The sequence below is a fragment of the Mesocricetus auratus genome, unplaced genomic scaffold (genome assembly GCF_017639785.1).
Source record: "Mesocricetus auratus isolate SY011 unplaced genomic scaffold, BCM_Maur_2.0 Super-Scaffold_100013, whole genome shotgun sequence".
NCBI lineage: Eukaryota > Metazoa > Chordata > Mammalia > Rodentia > Cricetidae > Mesocricetus > Mesocricetus auratus.
In genome coordinates, this window is record NW_024429196.1 from 20,302,326 (window position 1) to 20,317,290 (window position 14,965).

General features: G+C 41.3%; 1 protein-coding gene across 3 annotated transcripts in view; it reads right to left on the reverse strand.

The window, feature by feature from the left end:
• Positions 1-14,622, reverse strand: part of Pter (phosphotriesterase related) — a 69,972-nt gene extending 55,350 nt beyond the window's left edge. For 2 of the 3 annotated variants that reach the window (XM_040755471.1, XM_013121384.3), the window contains exon 1: positions 14,529-14,622. The gene's annotated coding sequence lies outside the window, so the exon portion shown is untranslated. Of the gene's footprint in view, positions 1-14,519 lie in introns of all 3 variants that reach the window. The other variant, XM_005081257.4, reaches the window with a different exon arrangement.
• Between the last annotated feature and the right edge of the window lie 343 nt (positions 14,623-14,965).

Sequence of the window (14,965 nt, forward strand, 5' to 3'; positions counted from 1 at the left end):
TATTTCTCATTGCTGGTTCAAATTGATCTTAGGTGTGGTACATGGGCATTTTTAAAAAGTTTTAATTAAGCTAGGCGTTGGTGGCGCACGCCTTTAATCCCAGCACTCGGGAGGCAGAGGTAAGTGGATATCTGTGAGTTCGAGGCCAGCCTGGTCTCCAGAGCGAGTTCCAAGACAGCCTCCAAAACAATACAGAGAACCCTGTCTCGAAAAACAAAAACAAAAAAGTTTTAATTAGGTTTCAGGAAAAATAAACACTATTGTGTTTCCATTTCATATATATTAAGGTAAAGCCTAAGTTAGTGTATTGGCTGAAAACAGAATATAGGAATATCAAATTCTCTTGAAGATGATAGGACAATGAACCAACTTTCCTTGGAATGGGTAAAACTTACATTGTTTGTGGAAATTAAAAGGACTGTTGACCTGTCTATAGCTATAAGGTTCACTTTCAGGCCTGTTACAGAAGTAACTACTAACATTTCCCCTAGCTCATCAGAAATATAATCTTGACTTCTGGTTAGGCAGAGAAAGTTATTATCCAATTTCAACTCTCAGCCCTGTTTATTGGTCCTATAATTGTGAACATTATTTTAAATGATGTGTGTTTAAAGACATATATATGATATATGGTTTAAAGAATATGGATTTAGGCATTGTTGTCAGACTCAGTTCAGTTACTTATTAAGGTTTCTAATATTTATAGACAAAAACTCCAAAATTTTGTGCATCTTTCTCTGTATAGAAACAACATATAAGAATTCTCCCTAATGTCCAAGGGTGGGAGTATAGCACAGTGGTATCCATAGTCCTAGACTTGATCACCAGCACTAAAAAGAAAATCAAACAGAAAAATCAAATGAAATAAAAAATGCAGTGAAGCTATTGCATTAAAAGCAATAAATTGGTTCCTCCGGCAGCATCAGGTAAACAGGCCGGCTTCCCGGCCTGTGTTCCAGTGCCTGCAGATCGCCTGGGAACTGCACAGAGCTCCCAATCCTGGCGGGAGCCAAGCACCCCAGACTCCAGATCTTCTCTCCCACCAACGAGACCAGGAAAGGAGAGGAGGCTGGGAGTCCAGGGAAGCAGCTGCTCCTCCAGCAGCATCAGGTAAACAGGCCGGCTTCCCGGCCTGTGTTCCAGTGCCTGCAGATCGCCTGGGAACTGCACAGAGCTCCCAATCCCGGCGGGAGCCAAGCATCCCAGACTCCAGATCTTCTCTCCCACCAACGAGACCAGGAAACCAGAGGAGGCAGGGAGACCAGGGGAGTAGCTGTTCCGGATCAGGTACAACAGGACCCAGCATAGGGTCCAGGGGACCAGGTAGGAGGCTAAGCGCCCCAGATTCCTGTGCTTCTTCTCCACCCACGGGACCAGCATTTGGACATGGAATAGAAGAACCACCAGATTATTGGACTTGCTAGCACCCACCAAAAGGGAACTCTGGTCCCCAGACCAGTAAGGGGCTCTTTCTGCACCCACTAGAAGAAGAGATGGGAAAGAGACAATACAAAAACACAGTCAGCAACAGAAAAACAAATATGACACTGCCAGATTCTAGAGATTCCACACCAGCAAGACCCCAACATTCCAATGCGAACGAAGCAGAAGAGAACGACCTTAAAAGCACTTTCATGAAAATGATAGAGGCCCTAAAAGAGGATATAGGAAAATCCCTCAAAGAAATGGAAGAAAAAACAAACCAAAAAATGCAAGAAATGGAAGAAAAAACAAACCAAAAAATGCAAGAATTGGAAGAAAAAACAAACCAAAAAATGAAAAAAATGGAAGAAGAAACAAAGCACAAAATGTGAGAAATGGAACAAAAAGCAAACCAAAAAATGCAAGAAATGGAAGAAAGAACAAACCAAAAAATTCATAAAAGGCAACAAACGGACGAAAAGATAAACAGAAAATTGCAAGAAGCAATGCAAACACTGCAAGGGTTGAAAACTGAAATAGAGACATTAAAAAAAACACAATCTGAAGAAAGGCAGAAAATAGAAAAGCTGGACAAACAGTCAGGCACTACCAATATAAGCATTACCAACAGAATAGAAGAGATAGAAGAGAGAATCTCAAGTGTTGAAGATACACTAGGAGAAATGGATTTATCAACCAAAGAAAACCTTAAATCCAACAAATCCTTAACACAAAACATCCAGGAAATATGGGACACCATGAAAAGACCAAACCTAAGAATAATAGGTATAGAAGAAGGAGAAGAAATCCACCTCAAAGGGGCAGAAGGCATATTCAACAAAATCATAGAAGAAAACTTTCCCAACCTTAAGAAAGACATGCCAACGAAGGTACAAGAAGCCTACAGAACACCAAATAGAGTGGACCACAAAAAAAATCCCCTCGCCACATAATAATCAAGACCCCAAACATACAGAATAAAGAAAGAATATTAAGAGCAGCTGAGGAAAAAGGTCAAGTAACATATAAAGGCAGACCTATCAGAATTACACCTGATTTCTCCATGGAAACTCTGAAAGCCAGAAGGTCCTGGATAGATATTCTACCTACACTAAGAGACCATGGATGCCAGCCCAGACTACTATACCCGGAAAAGCTCTTAATCACTATAGACGGAGAAAACAAGATATTCCATGACAAAACTAGATTCAAGCAATATGTGTCCACTAACCCAGCCCTACAGAAAAATTTGGAAGGAAAACTCCAACCCAAGGAAGCTAACTACAACCAGAAAAACATAAGCATTAGAGAATCCCTCTCTACCAACGGCCAAAAGAACAAAGGGGTGAAATTCCACACATAATTCCACCAACAACAACCATCGCAAATCGAGGAAGGATGAGCAATCAATGGTCATTAATATCCCCCAATATTAATGGCCTTAACTTACCCATAAAAAGACACAGACTAGCAGAATGGATTCAGAGACAGAACCCTTCCTTCTGCTGCATACAAGAAACACACCTCACCATCAAAGACAGACATTACCTGAGAGTTAAAGGTTGGGAAAAAATTTTTCAATCAAATGGACCCAAGAAACAAGCAGGGGTAGCAATCCTAATATCTAACAAACTAGACTTTAAAATAAAATCAATCAAAAGAGATGAAAGAGGTCATTGCATACTCATCACAGGTGAAACCCACCAAGATGAAGTGTCTATCCTGAACATCTATGCCCCCAATACAAAGGCATCCACATTCGTTAAAGAAACATTATTAGAACTTAAATCTCATCTAAAGCCCCACACAGTTATAGTGGGAGATTTCAACACACCACTCTCACCACTAGACAGGAATACCAGACAGAAACTCAACAAAGAAGCAAAGGGTCTAATAGAAGTAATGTCCCAACTGGGATTAACAGATATCTATAGAACATTTCATCCACATAAAAAAGAATATACCTTCTTCTCACCACCACATGGAACCTTCTCAAAAATCGACCACATACTTGGCAATATATCAAACCTCAGCAGCTACAAAAAAATTGGAATAACTCCATGCATCTTATCAGACTACCATGCTTTAAAATTAGAATTCAACAACAACACAAACTGCAGAAAACCTACAAACTCATGGAAATTGAATAATGCTCAACTGCACCATCCCTGGGTCAAAGAGGAAATAAAAAAAAGAAATTAAAGACTTCCTCGAATTCAATGAGAATGAAGACACAACATACCCAAACCTATGGGACACTTTGAAAGCAGTGCTACGGGGGAAGTTCATAGCACTAAGTGCTCACATGAAGAAACAGGAGAACAGTTATACCAGAGAATTAACATCACAGCTGAAAGCTCTAGAACACAAAGAAGCAAACCCCCCCAGGAGGAGTAGACACCAGGAAATAATCAAATTGAGGGCTGAAATCAATAAAGTAGAAACCAGGAAAACAATACAAAGAATCAATGCAACGAAGAGTTGGTTCTTTGAGAAAATCAACAAGATAGACAAACCTTTGTCCAAACTTACCAAACAGCAGAGAGTGAACACGCAAATTAACAAAATCAGAAATGAAAAGGGGGACATAACAACAGACTCTGAGGAAATCCAGAGAATCATTAGGTCATACTTTGAAAACCTGTACTCCACAAAATTCGAAAATTTAAAGGAAATGGATGACTTCCTGGACAGCTATCATTTGCCAAAACTAAATCAAGAACAGATAAGCAATTTAAATAGACCTATAACCCCTATGGAAATAGAAGCTGTCATCAAAAGTCTCCCAACCAAAAAAAGTCCAGGCCCAGATGGCCTCAGTGCAGAATTCTACCAGAAATTCAAAGAACAGCTTATACCAATTCTTCTCAAAGTGTTCCCCACAATAGAAGCAGAAGGGTCTTTGCCAAACTCTTTCTATGAGGCTTCAATAACCTTGATCCCCAAGCTACACAAAGATACAACTAAGAAAGAGAACTTCAGACCAATATCCCTCATGAACATTGATGCAAAAATACTCAATAAAAATACTGGCAAATCGGATCCAAGAACACATCAAAACAATCATTCACCACGATCAAGTAGGTTTCATCCCAGGGATGCAGGGATGGTTCAATATATGAAAATCCATCAACGTAATCCACCATATAAACAAGCTGAAAAACAAAAATCACATGATCATCTCACTAGATGCTGAAAAAACCTTTGACAAAATCCAACACCCCTAAATGATAAAGGTCTTGGAGAGATCTGGGATAACAGGGACATACTTAAACATAATAAAAGCCATATACAGTAAACCAACAGCCAACATCAAACTAAATGGACAGAAACTCAACGCAATTCCTCTAAAATCAGGAACAAAACAAGGCTGTCCACTCTCTCCATACCTTTTCAACATGGTACTTGAAGTTCTAGCTATTGCCATACGACAACAAAGGGGGATCAAGGGAATACAAATTGGGAAGGAAGAGGTCAAACTTTCACTGTTTGCAGACGATATGATAGTCTACATCAATGACCCAAAGAACTCTACCAGGGAACTCTTACAGCTGATTAACACCTTCAGCAAAGTGGCAGGCTACAAGATCAACTCAAGAAAATCAGTAGCCCTACTATATACAGATGATAAAAGGGCTGAAAGAGAAATCAGAGAAACATCACCCTTTACAATTTCCACAAACAACATAAAATACCTTGGGGTAACGCTAACCAAACAAGTGAAAGACCTGTATCGTAAGAACTTTGAATCTTTAAAGAAAGAAATTAAAGAAGCCCTCAGAAAATGGAAAGATCTCCCATGCTCTTGGATAGGTAGGATCAATGTAGTAAAAATGGCAATCCTGCCAAAAGCAATCTACAGATTCAATGCAATCCCCATTAAAATCCCAGCACAATTCTTCACAGACCTTGAAAGAACAATAATCAATTTTGTATGGAAAAACAAAAGACCCAGGATAGCCAAAACAACCCTGTTCAACAAGGCAACATCCGGAGGCATCACCATCCCTGACCTCAAGCTCTATTACAGAGCTATAGTCCTGAAAACAGCTTGGTATTGGCACAAAAATAGACAGGTAGACCAATGGAATCGAATTGAAAACCCGGGTATTAACCCACACTCGTATGAACATCTGATCTTTGACAAAGAAGCTAAAAATATACAATGGAATAAAGAAAGCATCTTCAACAAATGGTGCTGGCATAATTGGAGACTGGCATGGAGAAGAATGCGGATCGATCCATGTTTATCGCCATGCACAAAACTTAAGTCCAAATGGATCAAAGACCTCAACATAAATCCAGCCACACTGAACCTCTTAGAAGAGAAAGTGGGTGGTACCCTTGAACGAATTGGTACAGGAGACCGCTTCCTGAACATAACACCAGTAGCACAGACAGTGAGATCAACAATTAATAAATGGAACCTACTGAAACTGAGAAGCTTCTGTAAGGCAAAGGACACAGTCAGCAAGACAAAAAGGCAGCCCACAGAATGGGAAAAATATTCACTAATCCCACATCTGACAGAGGGCTGATCTCCAAAATTTACAAAGAACTCAAGAAGCAAGTCTCCAAAACACCAAAGGACCCTATTAAAAAGTGGGCTGCAGAACTAAATAGAGAGTTTTCAATAGAGGAGTCTAAAATGGCTGAGAGGCACTTGAGAAAGTGCTCAACATCCTTAGCCATCCGGGAAATGCAAATCAAAACAACTCTGAGATACCATCTCACTCCTGTCAGAATGGCTAAAATCAAAAACACCAATGACAATTTATGCTGGAGAGGATGTGGTGAAAGGGGCACACTCCTCCATTGCTGGTGGGAGTGCCAACTGGTTCAGCCACTTTGGAAATCAGTATGGAGATTCCTCAGAAAAATGGGAATAAACCTACACAAGACCCAGCAACTCCACTCTTAGGCATATCAAAAGATGCCCATTCATACAACAAAGATGTCTGTTCCACTATGTTCATAGCAGCTTTATTTGTAATAGCCAGAACTTGGAAGCAACCTAGATGTCCCTCAACTGAAGAGTGGATAGAGAAAATGTGGTACATTTACACAATGGAGTACTATTCAGCAGAAAAAAATAATGGAATCCTAAGATTTGCAGGCAAATGGATGACACTAGAAGAAACCATCCTGAGTGAGGTAACCCAGTCACAAAAAGAGAAACATGGCATGTACTCTCTCATATATGGATTTTAGACATAGATCTGGGGAGTGCCAGCCTACAATCCTATGGCCAGAGAGTCTGGGAAACAGAAACTTCATTTAGTGGCTGATCGAAGAAGAGGCAGACTCCCTTGGTTAAGTACTGAGCTGAACTCAAGAAAGCCAGTAACAGAGAGGGAGGACTGATGATCAAAGGGATTAAGACTGGGCTGGTTTAACCCCCAGAAACAGCTGACCAGACAAAGGTTAACTCTTGAATCCCAGGCATCAGCCTGGGAATCCAGCATGGGACTGATCAAGACCCCCTGAATCTGGGTGTCAGTGAGGAGGCCTAGGGAATCTATTGAGCCTTGGGCAGCAGATCAGTACCCATCCCAAGTATACACACGGACTTTGGACTCCCATAGAACAATGTGAGGTGCACTCTCACCCTGAACTCTTGGGGAAGGGTCTAGGCCCTGCCTTATATGAAATGACAGACTATGGACACCCCCATGGAGGGCCTCACCCTCCCTGGGGGAATGAGTGGATAACGGGGGGTGGGGGGAGAGCACGGGAGGAGGGGAGGGAATGGGAGAGGGACCTGGAACTGACTTGTGAAGCAACCTCGTTTCTTATCTAAATTTAAACTAGAAAATAAAATTTAAAAAAAGCAATAAATCATATAAACTTATTACAAAAATGTAATAAAACGAAAACAATCTCATACATACACATACATCTTATAATGTCATTATACTGTATTGTGTTTTGCAATAATACACTAAAATTCCATATATTCTTTGAACATACTATAGAAAGAATCAGTAGTAGTAGGCTCATGAAGATCTACATTGCAACAAAAGTGAGAATGTTCTTATATATGGCACAAGTCTAACAATTGAAAAAAAAACTCCATAGACTCTTGAAGAAGAGCGTTTTATATCTGGAACTGTTACTTTGAAATACTCCCTTCTGTCTACCCAAAAACATTTATAAACAAAAAGTGGAAAGATCTTGCTGAGGAGAAATAAAGGCTGACTGAAATGGCCATTGGAACACTGAGCCTAAGAGCCCTCCCTTTCTGCCTCTGCCTCTCCACATCTGTATCACAGAAAGGTCTCGGTGATGTCAGTATTTGAGGTATGGAATGCTGTCCTACTAAGGAACTGAGTTTCAACAAGATATTTCAATAGAGGAGAAAGAGAACCACCTTTGAAAACTGTGCTAAGTGGGCTAAGTGATGATGAGTCAAGTTCAAGGCAGCACAGAAATCAATGGAAACCTATACTGGGCCTTAGACTAGTGACGTCCAGGGAGTTTCCAGTCCTACAGAAAACTTGGACAGGAACTGCCAACAGCAGAAGGAGCCTGGGCTTCAGAAAATTACCCCTCTGCAAAACACTCTTGCCTAATGTCAACCTCTTAGACCGCTCCTGCTACATGCAGCAGAGGGGTAATTTTTAGATATAGTATTGGGCAGGAAGTTTAATGGTTAGGGTAGTGGTAAATTAACAGACTCCCAAGTAAAAAACTGAATTCAAGAAACAATATCCCAAGAGTTCACTAAACTAGTAGAAAAAGCACTGAGTTGTGGAAATAATAGACATATCATATGATAGAAATAAGAAAACACATTGAGCAGGGAAAGGCATTCTCATAGCATAGTCTTCTTGCATAGGGTTTCAGCAGCACTTTTTCAATGGAGCAACTGGTAGTTTGTATTAGTTACATTCTTTATTGTTGGGACCAGAACAGAAACAATGAAAAGGAAGAAGAACCAATTGAGGCCCATGGTTTTAGGGTACAGACCACCGTAGAGGAGAAGGCATACCAGTAGAAGCGTGAGGAGGCTGGTCACATTGCATCACAATCAGGAAGCAGAGAGAGATGAATGCTGGTGTTCAGTTCACTTACTCCTTTCCCCCTTTTATTCAGTCCAGGTTCCCAGCCCATGAGATGGTGCTGTCCACACTCAGGGTGAGTGAGTCCTTCTCACTTAAACCTCTTAGGAAATTCCCTCAGTGAAAAGCCTGCATGCATTGCTTACTGGGTGACCCCAAATTGAAAATGAAATTGACAATCATATAACTAAAACCACTCTTCTTACATAAGAATTATCTAATGCGTGCATGTAAACTTCATCTTCTTCAGTCCCCTAAGCATCAAATCTTACATCATTACAGGCTGCACACATCATTCATTGCCTCTTACATATTTTTCTTTTCTATTTATTTATTTATTTATTTATTTATTTATTTATTTATTTATTTAGTTTTAGCCCAACCTAGCCTAGAATTTACCATACAGTCAAAAGCATATTTTTGATTTACAGAAAATTCTTGGGCAAAAACGCTTGCAAATTACTAAGGAAAATATTTGAATGGTTGCAGTTTGGATAGTAAGGAATATTGTGGACTGTGTTTGGGTTGTTTAATACATTCTGACTCCTTCACTGAATGATGTGGCTTCATTTTAAATCTAATTATATCAATGTTCACTCACAGGTGGAAAGTTCCTTTTCAAATAATACTCAAGAGAAGTTCTTGCATAAGACAGACTGCATGAACTTGCATTTGTCACTTAGCAGCTCATATTTGATAAGGAAAATTACTCCCAAAGTGGCCATTTCGAGAAGCCTTTACCATACTACATTGGAATTATCCTGTCCCTCCACTACCTACACTTTTGGATTCCTAACCCATAGTACTTCAGAACAAGACTGCTTGTCGAAAAGGTCTTACAGAGGAACTTGGATAGAATGAGGTTGCTATGGCAGCACTAACCCCATAGGACTGGGAGTTTTCATACGAGGAGGGGGTCAGGACACAGACACAGAGTGAGGGCAAAGTCACAGGAAGAAGATGACCATCTGCCAGCCAAGGAGACGGCCTGGATAGCTGACACATACATCTTCAACTTCCAGTCTCTGGACTGTGAGAGAATTCATTTCTGGTTTTGTTTTGTTTTTTAAGCCACCCAGTTTGTGGCATTTTGTTATCACAGACCAAAGAAAAATACATAACCCAGTAATGAAGGCCATCTAATCTAAGCTACAGAAATGCCCTTTAGCTACCTGGAGGTTCAGGGTTCTAAAAATGGAATGATGACTTTAGGAAAGGCAGGCCAGACACATGTAATTCAACATACCAAGATGTGACAGATTTTGATGACACCAGGTGATAGTTGAGCACATGGCCTTAGATCAAGTAAACCGAGAAGCTAATTGAAAAACTAAACAGCTATCACACGATGCATGTAGCAGTCGTATGGGGTGAACTAGCCCTGATTTGGGGTGGGGACTTTTCGGCTTTCAGAGAACAAGACTGACAGCATTCAACGTTTCAGATACGTGAACCAGGTAATGGAGAGGACATGTAGCAGTGTGGTGGGGTTAAAAAAAGAGATAGATTTAAGAGTTCATGAAAAATTTAGAATATTTTAAAGATCAATATCTGTATTGATAGTTTGGATAGAAATTTTTGTTGATTCTCAATAATACTGAAGACTTTGTGGAAGCATGAGCTTTTAATTACACACAAGAGCATTAAATTAATAACAATATTTACCAATATTCTGTTCAAAATGCTTTTCAAACACCAAATAGTTACCCAATTAAGCCACTGTAAGATAAGCTGTTATCACTGCAGATTTAGTGAAAAAGACTAATAATTATTATTACAACAGTTTCTGTGAAGTAAGACAATGTTTACCGTGTATAACTAAGCACAGCTCACACCATCTTAATGAGGAGGGAGCAGAAGAAACAAAAGGCTGCTTATCTACGTGTGAACTCAGCAGGAAACAGAGTTGCCTAAGAACCAATCGTCACACCCGTTAGAGAATTTAACATGCAAAGCGAGATCAAAATTGGCAGAAGGCTATTTATGAATATTGTCAATACCGAATATCACAGACTGACAATAGAGAATCTTTGGTCATGCCCTGAACAACATAATTCATCACACCAGTGCTTGGGGCAGTCATGTCCAAGCAATTTATCATCATCATATCACTCGTTGAGTACAAGAAGGGGAGAACGTTGATTGTTAACCTCTAGGGAGGATGGATTTATAGCTGGCGCCCCTCAGAATACAGCCTGGCTCTGCCCAAAGCACAATGTTCCTTGCTTCACTTCTGTTTAAGTCACAGTCAAAGAGAGCACGATGCCTACAGGATTCAGTGAGCCAAGTCCCAAACTCATGTTCTGATATCCAAGTAGGATAGTGAGGAAATCGTATTTTAAATGCCCTTTAAGCTGCATGAAAAAAATATATTAGGCAAAGGTAAATACACATGACTCATTTCGAATACCCTTTGGTGACAAATCAATTTTGGAAATGCATTCACTGATAACTACATTTGGGAAGGAATGTCTCTTCATAACTCATCCATGATCATTCCTCCATATTGGAAAACTTGGCAGCACAACACACACACACACACACACACACCACACACACACACACACACACACACACACACACACACACACACACACACCCTCAAATAAAAAACGGGAGCATTGACTTCCACCCTTTCTGGTTATCGATTCTGTATGTATTTTTACTTTGACCCTGGCTGTTCCTGCAGAATGTAACTGGGCATCTAAATCAGTGGTTCTTAACCTTCCTAACGCTGTGACCCTTAAAATGGTTCATCATGTTGTGGTAAAATTATTTTTGTTGCTACTTCATAATTGTAATCTTGCTACTGTTATGAATCACAATGTAAATATCTGTGTTTTCTGATGGTCTTAGGTGACCCCAGTGAAAAGGTTTGTTTAACCCCCAAAGGAGTTGTGGCCCACAGGTTGAGAATCACTGATCTAACTGCTATTCTTTTCACCTTTGTTGAAAATCATGAAGCTGACTAGGGCACTGTGGGAAGCAGTGTGCCTGTCATCCTCCCAACAGTGAAAGGGACATTTAGTCACAATAGAAAGCCCTGTGCGGCCAGCACCTTCCACAAGGCTTTCGGGGTATCTGGTGAATTGGACACAGAAACTCCTGGCTGAATGCTGCTCAGATCTCCTGGAGTCTGTAAGGCAGACTAGGTGAGGGTGCACCAACAAATTCTCCAGTCTCAGAGACTAAAGGCAATGAAAATGTATTCCTAGGTCACTTCATATGTCTACACTAAGGGATGGTTTGTGTTGATTGTCAGCTTGATAAGAATCTAGAATTGCTTAGAAGACAAACCAACAGGGGCTACATAGAGAGATCCTGTCTCTCTCAGATACACCTCAGTCCTCAAGTATGAGACATTCTTACAAGACAAAATAAACAACAAAGTCATAAATATAGTGTGTTATATGGGGATTAGCAATATGGGGGAAAAGAAAGTGAGTATGAAGACAAGGAAAACTAAGTCAAATGAGGGCCCTGAAGGGTTTTAGCAAACATCAGGAAAATGTGCTGATTGTGTGACATTGACAACTTCACTGCCATTGATGTCACCAGACCTGTTCTCAGCTTGTGTTTGGGTTTCATCACATCCACCTCCGTGTTACTCCCCTGTTCCCTGTAGTTAGTACACTGAAAGCCATGGTCCTTTCCAAATGGCACAAATCCCGACATAACCTGCTCCTATACAGATCTCCAACTTCGTCTTGAACCAGATACTGAAACTGAAACCTTCCAGAAGTCCCAGAATGCATCAAATTCTTTCATGACTCCCTTGCCCTTGTAGGTCCCAGTAAAAGAGATATCTTTAAGTTCTTCTCATCTTCCTACATCAGAAGCTAAATTGGTGAGGCATGTCCATCACCAAATAAAATAGTGCACCCTCTCCACCATTATCCATCCCAGCCCCCTACTTACAAGTTGTATCTGTATATTAATTTGCTTGTTGGCTCCTTCACCCACAAGCAGAATATGAACTCAAGAATCTGGTGCCTTTATTTGTCCTGCTCTCATTATAGTCCACGTGAGTATTCAGGCAGAGTACATATTTATTGATTGAATAAAGTAGCCCTTCCTGACTACCTTGTAATTTCAACACCAGATGTGACCAAAATATCATTAGCTGAAAGCAGTATCTTATTTTCATAAATTCATAAATTATTACGTTGAGTCATGACTTAGAGATCAATGACCTCCGTGTGCCTAGGAGGGCCAAGTAACCTCTACAAAGTTCTGTTGACTACAGAGCTGCAAGCAGACAGACTCATTATAGGTCTAAGTTCTTCAAACCAGCAGCCATTTTCTCTCTCTCTTTAAAATAATATTACTTTGTTTTTTATTGTTAGGCATTGGTCAAAGGGCCTCGTGCATGCTAGGAAAGCACTGTGCCACTAAGCTTTAGTACCAGCCCCTTTTTAATTTTCTATTTTGACCTAGGTTCTTACTCTATAGCCCAAGCTGGCTTGGGACTTGAAATCCTCCCACCTTGGCCTCCTGAATAGTTTGTGCAGGTGTATGTCACCAGACCAGGCCACCAGAAATGACTCATATGCTGAATTCTAGATCATGACTTTAGTCTCTGTTGGAGGTCAGACAAACTTATATATACACAGAGTGGAAACAGTCTAAGGGAGAGCACAGACTTCAGAGTCAGAAAATCAGGCTCCCTCCTAACACCTTCCAGCAGGGTTGCTGGAGCAGCGTTCTGTACCCGATCTTGCTCATCTGTGCTGTGAAGCTACCTGACATGGCTGTGCCAGGAATTAGAGTGTAGAGTTCAGGTACCACCCCGGCAACTAGCTTTCACTAACTGTGAAAAAAAAAACCCAGTACTTGGACATCCCTGGGGTTCAGAATCCAAGAATAGAAACAAAAAATCCATTTGCTCTTTTATTCCAAAACGACATATGTTTTCATGATTTTGATAATTCTATTTTTTGTTTGTTTGGTTGTTTGAGACAGGACTCACTATGCAGCTATGTCCTGGGACTTGCTTTGTAGACCAGGCTGGCCTGGAACTCACAGGGATCTGCCTGCCTCTGCAGTGCTGGGATTACAGGTGTGCATCATCATTGCCCAGCAACTTTGATAACTCTAAGGCACCATCCAGCTTCCATATATGAAAATATAATTTCATAAAGACACATTTGGTAAAGCTGGAGTTCAAATTATCTTTTTGAATATCGTTATTTGACCCAGCAACAGTCAGAAATGGGCAGAAATATTTCTTTTCAGTGTGCACTGTGGTTTTTCTTTCTTTCCTCTGTCCTTCCTTCCTTCGTTTCCTTTCTTTTCTTTGAAGGGAGCTGGTTATTTCTAGAATGGTATCAGGCCTCAAGGATAACTGTTGGACATTCCTTCGGTCTATGTAAACTATAAAGGAATAAGTCAAGTGGGTATCTAGTCCTGGGACTCTTCTTACAGAGGTTTCTTCTCTGGAGATACGAATAAAGGAACCTTAAGTGCAGGAATTAAGCGTTTGTCAATCTCCTTTCTCTATGTCGTTGCAGATTTGAAGTTGTCCTCCTCGGCAGTCATCACTATACCCAAGGTATCTTTATAGCCACCACTCAACATCAGGACTGTATAAACTTCGCTAAGAGATCTAAGGAGATGAACTTAAGTGCTGGGAATACATGTACAAGAAGATAAAGCTAAAGTTCTGATGTCAAAGCTTGTTAAAGAAATCCCGAGGGAGGAAAAGAGGCCTCCACCTTCCGTTTCCCCTCCCTTCCGAATCAGCTGCCCCAACAAGCCCCTAAAAGCTCAGCAGGTAAACTGAGCAGAGCAAACCAAGTGCAGAACCCGCCCAGAGTGCCAAACTTTCAAATTAGACTTTGGGAGATCAGCGCCCTCGGAGCCCAGGCAGGCTCCTCAAGGCCGGGACTCCTCAAGCCAGGCCCCCTAGTCTTTGCAACCTCTCAGGAGACCTAGAGAGGAAAGCGGCAGGGCCACAGCGCAGCTTTCCTGGCCCAGAAAGAGGCTTCACGTGACTCCTTGCAGGACAAGCCCGGAGTTCCAGGCCTCGGTCCCCACCTTTCCTACCGGGCCCACAGCTCCTGCACCGGTTCCGGAGTTTCGTTCCTCCTGCCTTTCGCCGCCTGCTCCCCTGAGAATTTGAGCTAGGTCTGCTTCCCCTCCCGTTTAGTTGTTTACCCCTCCCTCCCTCCGTCCCTCCCTTCCACTTTGCCTTTTCCGCTAGCCTTTCCCCCGCCCACTGGGCCTATGTCACGTCCCACTACTGACGAAAGCCCCTCCCTGCGAGCTCTTGCCAGACCTGAGACTAAGCCCATTAAGTTCCTGCTCTGCCAGTCATTTAGGCCTAGGCAGGGCTCCCATCAGCTGGAGGGCCAACTAATGTGCAAGCCTTAAGCTTGCAGCTAAGGAGCTCCTCTCAAAGGATGGGCTAGGAACCCACCCACTCTACACCCTAATTGTTTCATTTCTCTTTGGCTTGGTTGATGTTAGATTCCCAAGGAGGA